General features: G+C 41.6%; 1 protein-coding gene and 1 long non-coding RNA gene across 2 annotated transcripts in view; one reads left to right on the forward strand and one right to left on the reverse strand.

Annotated features, from left to right (window-relative positions):
- LOC118229618 overlaps positions 1 to 8,097 on the forward strand; it is a 94,911-nt gene extending 86,814 nt beyond the window's left edge. The window contains exon 3 of the long non-coding RNA XR_004765701.1: positions 7,790 to 8,097. This is a non-coding gene — a long non-coding RNA (uncharacterized LOC118229618). The remainder of the gene's footprint in view (positions 1 to 7,789) is intronic.
- nkain2 (sodium/potassium transporting ATPase interacting 2) overlaps positions 1 to 12,563 on the reverse strand; it is a 107,796-nt gene that overhangs the window by 79,980 nt on the left and 15,253 nt on the right. The gene's annotated exons all lie outside the window — the stretch shown is intronic.

Genomic DNA, 12,563 nt, shown 5'->3' on the forward strand with positions numbered 1-12,563 from the left:
ACGTCATCTGATAAAGCATTAAACCTGAGGAATGAGAAAGGGGACTAAAAACAACACAAATAGTACATAAATAGAATTTGGTGTGTGTGTGTGTGTGCGTGCATATGTGTGTGTGTGTGTGTGTATATATATATATATATATGTTTGTACACACACTGTTATTGTTTAGATGAACAAATATTTAAAGACTTAATTTGTTAATTTATTCACTTGTTTGTCTAACAAATGATAGAAAAGCATTTCTCGCGAGGAAAGTATTAATCATTCCATTAGTATAATGTAAGACATCTGACGCTAATGGAAGCAATCCCCGAGGAACCAGATCCGGCGACCAGAATGTAAATATTTTTTTTCCGTTCAGCGACATGATCCTAAGGCCGTGGCTCCGGTTGCATTTTAATTAAGAGGCGAATCAGAATTCCGAGAGTGCTGATCATTGTTTACGTGCTAATTATCACGTAACTCGAGATGGTCACTTTGGGTGCGAACACATTCCGCGGCCTTGCGCTTCAGGCATTTCGGCAGGCTGCAATTACTTATCTCCAACCACTGACCTTCACAGAAAGATCTCTCCAAGTTCAAAAACACAAACCGAATTATGCAAGACAAATGAGTCCAAAACATGCTGCTGTTTTGTAACAAACAGAAATTAAAAAATAAATAACGATAAAACTAATAATATTATGCTGCAGAAGTCTTCCTGGCAGAATATGAGATTTGAGATACAGTGTTCCACCTATATAAATATGAGAATGATGTTAATATACTTCTCTGTCTCATCGGCTGTCTATCATCTGATTTGTTCTCACGTGGTTAATATCCGCAACCTTGTTTATTACCTGAAAAATCTCATGTTTCATCTAATGGATTTTTTCCCCCCACTATACCAAAATAAAGCAAAACAGTCCACTGTATTCACAGCCATAAGACTTTGCTTTCACCTCCTCTTAAAGGAAGCGGATGCTGTTTTAATTTAATCACAATTACAATAATTACTCTGATTCGATTGGGATTTAATTCTGAACCTGCTTCTATACAGAGTACTTTGTGATTTACCTCTAGCAGAGTTTATATGAGTTCACCAGGGATCAAATGTGCTGCCGGAGTAAAATGTACTGCATGCATTGTATACACTGATTTAACACTGAACATTGAACGGTGCAGGTGCTGCATTATTACGTGTTTGCAAAGTACAATAGATACACCAGATGCCCTTACAGTGAATGCATGCAGAATGCTCATAGACAAATGATCTCCTACTGTGTCATGCTGTAGTAACCGGTAGTTTCCCTATCTAACCCACTAAAAACTTTTGGATCAGCGCCCGAATACCATTACCATTATAAAATGACAAACGACATCATGCATCCATTTAGAAACCTGCTTGCATTCCACTTCTCATTTGAATGGAGTGATTAATATTCTAGGAAACCTTTTCCAAACTTGGCATTTAAATGTCACAAATATAATCTAATCATCTTAAGGACTGGCATTTCACTGATCTCGTCGTTGTTTACTTCCCTCAGATATTTTATTTTATTTTTTATTATTTATTTTTTACATGTAAATCTATTGAATAATTCAGCAGCTGATTTTAGGAACCAGCAGGGTCCAGCAGAAGCACAATGGCAGTAAAGGATCGGATGTTTTAATAAAGTCACTTGAGACAAAGGTGACAGTGCTCAACTGTATCTCCATTACCAATTCTATTCTTTTTCAAATATTTTTTTTCAAAGTAGCTAGAAAATGATGGTGAGGGCAGACAGAGAATAAATGCTCAGAGAAATTCAGTTCCTGATCAGGGACGTGTTGTGCAAGCGCACAGTATTAAGAGCCAAAATGGAGACAGATTTATCTGCAGTTGTATACGTGAACGCACATAATGGCTGACCCCTTTTAAGAGGTGACTGCGCAGAGAGGAGTTCATCGCCACCGCTGTGCTTTCGCGCGCGTAGGACTTCCTCTCTGCTCGAGCGACGAGGCGGGACTTTGGTCACGTGCTCCGTTTCTTATCGCACCGCTTCCTTCGCGGGCTTCGAATAAAGAAACTGGACTCCGTTGTCGCCGAGAAATGAAAAACCGAATGAGATTTGAAAGGGAGAGATATGCACCGAAATAAAGAGGGGTCTGTAATGAAATCCTGTTTGTTATTGCGGGGATCAAGTCACATCTTAGAGGGTCACTATGCAGGGCTTTTGGCACTAGCTTAAAAGAGACCGGCTTAAATGGCAGGCAAGCTGGCAACACAGACATGTCTCATTTCTGGCAGTTGTTCCTGTTCTACGTACAGCTTCTCGAAATACTCGGAAATAACAAGAAAATAAGCTGTCTAATGCAAGCTCCCGTTGACAAGAGGCTAAAGCACTGGCACAGAAGCAGCTGAGGTGGAGGTCCATGGACGACGGCCTTCAGCCCCAAGGGGGCAAAGGATTAACACATGGTAAAGTAAGCCATCGTCAGCTTCAGGCCTTGAAATGGAATGCGTTGAAAAAGCACACAGTCAAGAGGCAACTGACCAAAACTATATTCTACTTTTCAAAACACATGCAATACATTACGCTCAACACATTTTTACACAATATATGAAAAAAATATATATAAGTAGTTTGTGCAAAAACATGGATGCTTTTGTACAGCATATTTAAAACCAATGCACTTATACATGGCTAGATATCTCTTACAGTACAGTAATTACTTGGATGCAGCCTCAGCACTGCATAGCCTGCCAGGCATTTAAAGAAAACCTCTTACAATTAAGGCAGCAATTGGATCCTCACGATATCTCTCATTGACCCTGTCCCCAAGCCAAATCTGTCACAGCGACAATGGCCTTCCAAATTACATGAAACATAACACTAGTCATCCCTGTGTTCAAATCCCATGGGCAACCTCCTCGAATGATTGTGGGAAATGGAGTACAAGGGACCTGAAAACAACGACATCTACTATATACCAAAATAGCCAAGTGGGTTTTATTTTTTATCTTGTTTTGTTTTGTTTTTTTATGGTGAATTGAGACATGGATGAAGCTGACACAGTTTTGCTTTGCCATCCCTGTTATTAATTATCTTTCAGAATTTAATTTCTGACAAACATGTTGTACGGTGTCCACTGAATGTATGTCAAATTGGCTACAAAGAAATGAAATTGGGACAAAAAAACCCCCCAAAAAATACACAGCAACACAAGCAAGTGAGAGCTTGCTCTTGTGTGCCAAAGCTTTCAAAATATTCACAGTTCCCTGCATGTTAAACACCCCAAATCAGGTTAAAAATGACAGTTGATATTCCAGAAAAGAAATGCAAATCTGTTAAGTGCAGAAAATAAAATGAGATCACTTGGGCCGACATTATAATCAAAGGAATTAACTTTCCACTTCCATTTCTCCTCGAACTAAGTGAAAATGAAAAGGCTTCACCACTGCAGTTATACATCTTGGCCAGACAAGGACAAGGGGCCATACCTATAATTTGATGAAGGAAAAGATACATTTTACTCAGAAGGGCCATTAATTAGAATCAACAACATAGCTTTGGCCATCAGCATAATACAGAAAAATGTATGAGACAAAAATGAATGCTCAATTTATTTCAGCAAGGTTCTGCCCCCACTTTTATTAACTTAAGTTGGCAGGCTAACAGATATGCGGCTTTGTCAACGTCAGGCTCGCTGTAGAAATCCATATGAACCAGAATGGGGAGCGGGGGCACGACAAATTAAGAACAGCTCAATTAATTACTGTCAAACGCGAATAAAACAGATTTCGAAGGGATGACCTTGACCGGGGGGGTCACGCCGCGCGTACCAGCTGGAACCTCCCAAACACATATGGGAGGGCCCCAGCCATGAACTGTGGGTTGTCTCAGAGCTCGTTACTCCGGGCCTGATCAACGCTCGCACCCACAGGAAAAACGATGTGCGCTATTAATAGCGGTTTGCGGCGGTCGGCCATTGTCTGGGGGTGGGGGCGGGGGTGGGTTGCTTTTGAACCCGTGTCTGATCTCGGGGTTAGAGTCTCGTTAATCATGCATCAGTAAGTGGGGGGAGCCCAGGGGGCTACCTTTCTCGCCACCGCTTCGAGTGCTTGGCAACACAACCACTCATTAAAAACGCAATCGCCCCGGCAGTGCAAGGAGAAAGACACAGGCAATGACAAATACCCTTTTGTGCAGCGCTATGGGCATATCTTTATTAATAATCAATATGCTGCATGAATAGGGCCAACCCACAGTGTGGCTGCGCATAAAAGGAAGAAATGACATAGGCAGACCATCAATAGACACATGGGACGTGATATTATACCTGATATTTAATTAAGGAATAATTATTATGCAGTGATCAGTTTTTTTTTTTTTTTTTAACTTGTTATGGGTGGTTTTTCAGTCAGCTTAAATGACATGGATGAACATACTATAATTAAAAACCGCTTTGAATCGTAAGCCAAACACCAGCACTTTCAAAGCGGGCCAAAAAATAAAGGAAAGACACCAAGTCCGCTTCCGGTGCTAAATGATTGAAAGCGTGCATTTCTCTATGGCTGTAAATAGGTCTCCATTCTCTCCTCTCTCTTTTTTAACCAGTTAATATGTTTCAATGTTATTTTATCTCAGCCCGCCCATAGGCAAAATTTTCTCTTTTTTTCCTGCCCATAAATAAATAAAATGCATACAAACGATTTCCCGCTCATGAAAACAGACAACTAAATGGTTGATATATGGATTGGTAACTCTTTTATGAGGAGTACCGTGGGTCTGGAATTGAATTCCTGCATGACAAATAGCTGGTATTATCTCCACTCTGCCCGAGGAAGCCATTGCAGCTACTTAAACAGAGTGGTGATGACACTGGAAAAAATGCTCACAGATGGACACCCGGAAGGGTAAAAACATTAGCTTGGTCCGCTCCATCAATAAAGCACTCCCACCCTGGGAAGGAAATTGGCTCCCCTTGGCTTATCGCCCCTCTAGAACCCGGGTGTAGCGCCAGAATTAAGTGGCCAATGCTCCATGCGGCCCGGTTCGGGGGCCGGAGCAACTCCAAACTATCAGTCATTTGCATCTCCGGTGTTAATAAAGACAGGGGTTTTGCGGAAGCGGTGCAGGCTGATTAAACTCAGCCTCCCCTCCCCCAGTACTCATCTGCGGTGGAGGAGGACAGCGTAGACGTTACTCTCGGGGAATGCTCAGACTAGGTCGTGCATTTGTGCTTGTGTGTATTTGAGGTGTGTGGCAGGGGCCAGGGGGGTTTAGATAGGTTGACACTGGAGACATGTACGATGCTTGAGTACAGTGCTAACATTTCTCGAAAATAATTTGACGACTGAGCAACTGCAAAAATTTCAACTCACTGCATCACAGGTAGTTTAAGTAAATCCAAAGTATGGCAAATAAACACTTCTGGGTGTTAACAGAGTCTAGACAGAAGGAGGGAATGTTCTTAGACATTTCTAAACAAAATGTACAGAGGACATTTTATAGCTCTGCAGTACAGTTTTGCTTCATGGCTTCGCTTTAAAGATCTCTTAGACATTTGTACACTCAGTATGTAATTACAACTAATTGGGGCTTTTACAGCTGAACAGAGAGCACTCAGAATTGTCTCCTAAATAATGGTCTAGAGACCAGACAACACTGCCAAGGATGTCCCAGACATTAGTGGAACTAAGAAGAATAGCACTTAATGAAGTGTTGTGAAGGCTATGTTTACACAAAGGTCATCAATTCCACAAGTCATTTGTCTGTCTGTGTTCTTCCTGCTCCTTGTAACTTGTGACCCAAACCAAATGAACATCAGACAGCTTCATAACCCTGCCAGTTTTATGTCCTGTAATCAAAGTAAAACTCCCTTACGAAACCCATAAAACCGCACATAAGGAGACCCAAATATGCCTTACATTCTGTTTTCAACATTCAGTAGCCAAAGCATTACAATGTAATAAAGAATCTGTAGTGAATATTTTTGAAATGTGTCAATGATAAAACTGGAATGTCATATGCCCCAACAGCCATTAACCCAGGAATTGTTTGTTGTGACAGCATTCATGCTTTTAGAAAACAATGACAAAATAGCCACCACTAGACCATTTTACACTTTGTTAACTATAGGCCAGTATATATGGGGGATATCTACCTGATATATGAATTAAAAGGAATGGGGAATAAAGTATTTAATTTGAAATAATTAAATATATATTTTTTAAATGACGTAAAAATGGTCTACCCCACTGTGGGCTTCCATTTTTGTCAGGGTAAAAAAAATGTATCTAAACGAATCTAAATGTTGCTAGCCACCAGGCAAATAGGTTACATTAGATCTAATTTCATCAATTTGGCATGTCTCTGGACACAGCCAGAGGGGCACGACATAGTGAGAGCAGGAGAACGTGTCCTGACTGCTCAGAAAGTACGCTGCCAGAGAAAGCAAAGATATTAAACGGCTATAAAGAGAGTGACTCATTCGCTAGCTACTAGTCAATACTGCTAGGAAAAGGGAACAGACCTTAATGCATCCACATCAATAGCTAGCCAGTGGAAGTAGTCCATTGGCGCACTGAACATCACAAGAAGAAAACTGCATAAATTGTGCAGGCTATAAATGTTAAAATGTCTGCTGGCAGCCTAAATTCCCCAAACTGTTTAAAGGAAGACTCTCCTAGAACATAAAACAACCACCAACCATTATCGTTAATAATGACTGCAATTAAACCGACCAACGGATGACATGTGGCGGCAAGCAGATAAACATATTAAAAATAAACCTGCGACCCAGTCAGGAAAAAACTTACAAATTAAAGTTGCTACGCAGGTCCCAAAATTGAATGTTTGGAGCAGGCAGACCTGAACGTTGGTTAAGTTATTTCCTACATCCCCAAATGCAGACTGCAGGAGGCTGTGCGACCCTATCTGCTCAGGTTACATCTGGCACAGTCCCTTCCATCCTTTTTAACTAATGCAATTTATGGGCCACTTTCATCCTTCTCCTGGAGGTCCTGTACAGTACGTTAAGTGGCACAGTACTTAAGATATTGCTCCATTGCAAAAAGGGGAGAAGGGGGGGAGGGGTAGTCTTCTAGAGCCCAACTTAAATAAAATGACTCATATCCTGGAAAAAGAAAAAAAAAGAGGAAAAAACAAAAGAATATGAAAGGCCATTGTCGGAATTTCATTATTTTAATGTCTGGCTGGTTTGCAGCAACAATACAGTGACACAGTTGTAGAGAATATCTCAAGCGTTCAGTTGAAGTATGGATTTTTTCCCCCCAACAAGAAACCCAATTTTGCTTGGCTGTCAGCTGAACTGCAAACCTGTCTTTTACCAGCACTAAGCACCAATGAATTATCATCTATTATCTTCGATCTGCAACGGATGTGATTAGCGTGGTACTGAATGCACATCGCTGTGCTGTGGACATACTTGTCATTGCTGAGATGCCATTCCCTGAAAAAGGGATAAAAAAAAGTGTACACCCGAAACCCTCTTGTACAGCAAGAAAAGGTACACATAAATGTGCACACACACACGTTGCACACACACATATATTTGTCCGCACACACTCGCGCATGTACAGACTCACACTGTAAACAACCGACTCAGAAATGAAGTACAAAAAGGGGAATCAGATAACTCAGAGGATGAAGACCTGGCAACCCCCGGCTGGTCCTTCTCATTTCCAGCAACCTGTCAGCTGTCAAGCGCAGTCAAGACTGGAACAGCGCAAGCTCATCCTAAACCCTAAACAGCACTGCCTCCGCCATCTCTCTCTCTCTCTCTCTCTCTCTCTCTCTCTCAGGCAATTTCATCTGCTGCCCGTCACTGCTCGGACTTTCATTTTGAGACTTGCGGGGCATCTTGTTTACCTGACACCGCATCCCGACTGCCGGCGAGCTGCCTGAGCAGCGGCGGCCCCTGAGCCGAAGCCCCGCACCGCGGCGAGGAGTGACAGGCCAGCGATTTCCTCAGCCTGCCCAACGGCTGCCGAGATCAAAGGCCTCCGCATCCACCCCGTTTCGTTTTTACGTCCAGGGAAATACATATCTATACGCCGAGGCACGCTGTTCTTTGTTTACCGTCCTCGTGTTTTCTCGTTTGTCGTTTGAAAATGACACACAAAAAAAAAAAAAAACCAAAAGCAAGGCACACGTTAAGTCACAGCAAGACAATGGCCTGCATTCAAACAATGTTCAACTTCAGGTTTGACGTAAGAATAAGAATAAAACCTTCATATGATTTTTTTTTAACAAACACAAACACAAATCCAACTGGCGACTGTGAGCCAAACTGCTAAGGGCCTTGGTAGTCAAAGTGAAGCAACCACATTCCAAACTTTGAGTCAGGGTCGTTTGAAATATTTTGAGAAAAAAAATAAAATAATAATTTTTGTAATTTTTCGTCTCTTTAAAATATGCGAATGTAGGCTACTACGTGTCAAGCATCACAACAGCACAACAATAATAAAGCAATGAGGTTTGAGAGATTGTGGTAAATTGTTGTTATGTATGAGGTGTGTGTAGGTGGAGTGTTGGGGTCTCGTAAATTGATTGATGTTCAACAAACTCTTAAGCATCTTAAGATGTAAGTACCAATACAAAATAAAAATCTCAAACAAATGATTTGTAGTCCCTGCCATATAGGCACAGTTTATGCAACCACTGTACACTAAAGCTGTCACTGTGAATTACTTTTCCATGAGGATTCACAAGTTGCCTCTTTAATCAGGGAAACAAATTAAGCTGAACAATGTTTGACTCTGTATTCCAAAACAAACGTACTGGGTTTTGAGATTGATAATATTTTTATGATGAGAACCAGTTTCACTACTTGCTTGCTTCCATCGGATACAGTGGGAAGTATTTTAAGTCGACTGTTAAGGGCACTATTAAAGTGAAACAGTGAAACCATCCAATACAGGAGCAATTGATAATAATATGAACAGACCCATTCATTTTGAGTGCTCATTTTTACTTTGTTCTGAAAAGAAGCAGTACATTGGTCGTGACAGCTTCAATGGAAGTAAATCATTAAATAGCACACGGTCCAAGATAAACCACAACTTTAGCATTTCTGTTCACTGCAAATGACAAACCTGAGATATTTTTTTTTTTTTCCAGATGCTTCTCTTCCACTCGGTTGTTTTTCTCAGAACTGTCACATCACACACTGCTTGTGCTGGTTCTTGACATTTAATCCTGAAAGTAGTCATTCTTCACCAAATGTCAACCTTCTTACACTCTAAGGATGTTAAAGCTTTCCATATGTATGCACTACAATATAAATATAGGTTTTCAATGTGAAATAATGAAGTAATCATAAGTAATAATAATACATTCAATATACTGTATATCCCAGACATAAAATCACACTCACACATATATACACACAAAGACACACGCACACACACGCACACACACACACACGCACACACACAGTCACTTTTATTATGAAGAGAAACCAAATTATTCTTCATTATTCAAATTCAAATTCAAACTTTGTTCTCAAACAGGTCCCTGTATGCTTTTCAAAATGTTTAATGACTAATATCATCCCCCCTTGTGAAGAATAATTAATATTCAACAAGCATAGAGAGGCTTTTGAGTCTTTGGTCTTTAATGCTTTCTAAAAAGCGCAATCATTTTTTTCTCGTCCACCATTTTCCGACAGTAGGACACTGGTCACAACCTATAAAACGCATCTATTGGTAGCACGCTAGACTTTTCAATAATGAATACATCAAATTTTTACGACTTAACTACCTACCACAGAAGACCGGGGGAATCAGCTGAATCCCTACGAAGCTAGATTTTTACTGCGGTTAGTGCCGACGTGCATCGATTATTGAAAAGGACGCAAATAATTCACAAGGTGGCTGGAGTTTTGGCAAGCGTGGGGGTCCTCAGAGGGGTAGTAAGGAAGCCATCTCCGTCCCTTGGAAAATCTGCCATTTAAACAAGGGATATTGGTCTTCTCCGAGGCCATTCCCCAAGGAAGATCAAGGGCTCTAATTCCAACCATTGTCTTTGAAACCGCAGGATGAACCGAGGCAACAGAAAATAAAAAACGGAGAACAACCGGTGACCTTTCACTTCACAGATCACACAATGAGAATAAACTAGACAGCCACATAATGACTCGCTCTCCTCTAACACGGCATTACATGCTGTAACTTCTGTAGCACTTGGGCTCACATGACTATTAAATGTCATTAAACAAGACCCAGGGTAAAAGAAAGGTTAGAGCGTAAGAAATCATAATCAACCTTTGTTCAGTTTTATTGTGCAGGCCTAAGCTGCTTGTCAAAGGCAAATGACCCTAAGGCATAAGACATTTGAAAAAAATAAAATAAAAATCATGTCCATCAATCCATCCATTATCTATACCCGCTTATTCCTGGTCAGGGTCACGGGGGGTGCTGGAGCCTATCCCAGAATGCATTTGGCGAGATGCAGGAATACACCTTGGACAGGTCGCCAATCTATCGCAGGGCAAAACAAATCATGTCATATTCCTAAATGCAACATAGAGAATACCGCATTAAGATTGCTGAAGTAAGTGCAATCAAATTACAGTGTACATTTATCTTAATGTCTTTAGACATCTTCCATCAAACGTATAGAGATACGCTGAGGGAGCAGTTTATCCAGAATACAATGTAAAAAAAAACATTACATTAATTATTTAATGCTTAATTAAGAAGGCACAGAAAATGAGTGTTGTTATTTATTAGGATGAGAAAGATGAAAATCACCATCATTATCAAAACTTCATCTTGATCTCATACAACTGCTTACCCATCTGTGATCTGTGAAAATCCAAGCAAATTTAACAGGCCTTTACATTCGTAAGCAAAAAAAGTCATATTTATTTAATGAGTAATTAGTTTTTCCCTTGCATTTTGCTCAGTTTTAATGATGCAGAATACAAAACAGAGGGCACTTCCAGAACCACCCATACATATTATTGTTGACATTGTTATTAAAGGGATGAAAGTGGCTGCATTTTAATTGAGAAAATTCATGCTGTTATACAACCACACACAACACTGGCCCACTGGCATTCATACTTCCACTTTGCAATAACATATGGAGAAAACTTATAACTCAGCTTCTCTTGTTAACATTGCAGGGCGAATACCTACAGTCCAACAGCATGACTTCTGCCATATAAAAACAGATTTGTAATTGAGTCAGACATCTGGCTCAACATTCAAGAGAGAACGGTCTGTGCAATCTCCACAGTGAACGAGGACCAGTGGAGGACTACAGCACGTTGTCCCTATTACTGCACTGAGGCGTCTGATTGGAGGGAGGAGCCCTCAGCCGGCTCTGTCAATGTTGTCACATTTTACAAGTGGGAGCAATGAGGGCTCGGGTAACTAGCTGCTTCATGTAAGCACATACGTTCGCGTCTCGCCATGTGTCTGTGCTCGAAAATTCTCATTAGCAACTGAATGACTCTGTATGTAGATGAAACACGCCAACAAGAACATATTACATGCTAACGAAATGGACGCCCTGAGAATTTTTAGGATGATGGAAGTCAGGGAGTTAAACTCTTCTCAGAACCGGGATAAAACAGTTACAATTCCTAGGTGGCGTATTACGACTGCATCCTACACAAGGCACTTAAACCAAACTGCTTCTGTAGTATAAACCGGTAATGTATGTAAAATGAAAGTTACAATGCGTATGAAAAAGGACCTCTGCCAGGCGAATAAATCATAAAATAAAAAATAAGTAGAATAAAATAATGCAATACTGCGTGTCACCCTGCATAATCATAAACAATCCTCAGCGAGATGAATTACGCCTCATATTCACATATTTGAAATGAGATGAAATGATTGCCTACTCAAATATTTTCCCGTGTAATGATAGAACAATAAATCTATCAATAAGTGTGAATCAACAGCACTTCCCCTCTCCTCCTTCAGGAGATCTCTGACATTGATGTATGCCCATAATTCAGACTGAGCACAGCAGCCGCGTCTGCCGTCCTGATGTTTAAGTCCTGCCCCCTCCCCCCCGGGGGGGGCGGCCGGCGATATTGCGGAAACAAACAAAAAAAAAACGAATTACGGTTACCGGCGCGGAGCCCCCTCAGGGGCACGGCGACACGGCGCTGGGAAGCGGTGGCTACAGTCGGGCGCGTGTCACAGGAGACGGCGCCTCTGGCAGCGCGACGATCCCAGCATCCCTAAACGGGTTACCTCGAGCGATCCGAGCATTAGCAGCCATTAGCGCTTTGTTTGCGTTTCACATTAAGGGAAGGGATCCTGGAGGGTGGCGGGCAAGACGCGAGGCTGTATCTCGTTATCCGGCAATTCATTATCTACCTGTACGACGTGCCCGCAGGAGGAGGCGTACGCGCCGCCGCCGCCGCTACCGGTTATGCATGCAGAGCAGAAGGTTCTGTGCTAAAAAAGCACACATTTGCCCTTCAGACTCGGAGGTTTGAAACGAGAAAGACCGACTCGGAAAATTAAAGCTTTCGCCCCCCCACCCAGCCCCCACCACACAGGCAGGCCCTTCAAGCCCACAGGAACTCACGTTCCTTGGCGTGTCCGTCTC

This window comes from Anguilla anguilla, chromosome 6, assembly GCF_013347855.1.
Source record: "Anguilla anguilla isolate fAngAng1 chromosome 6, fAngAng1.pri, whole genome shotgun sequence".
NCBI lineage: Eukaryota > Metazoa > Chordata > Actinopteri > Anguilliformes > Anguillidae > Anguilla > Anguilla anguilla.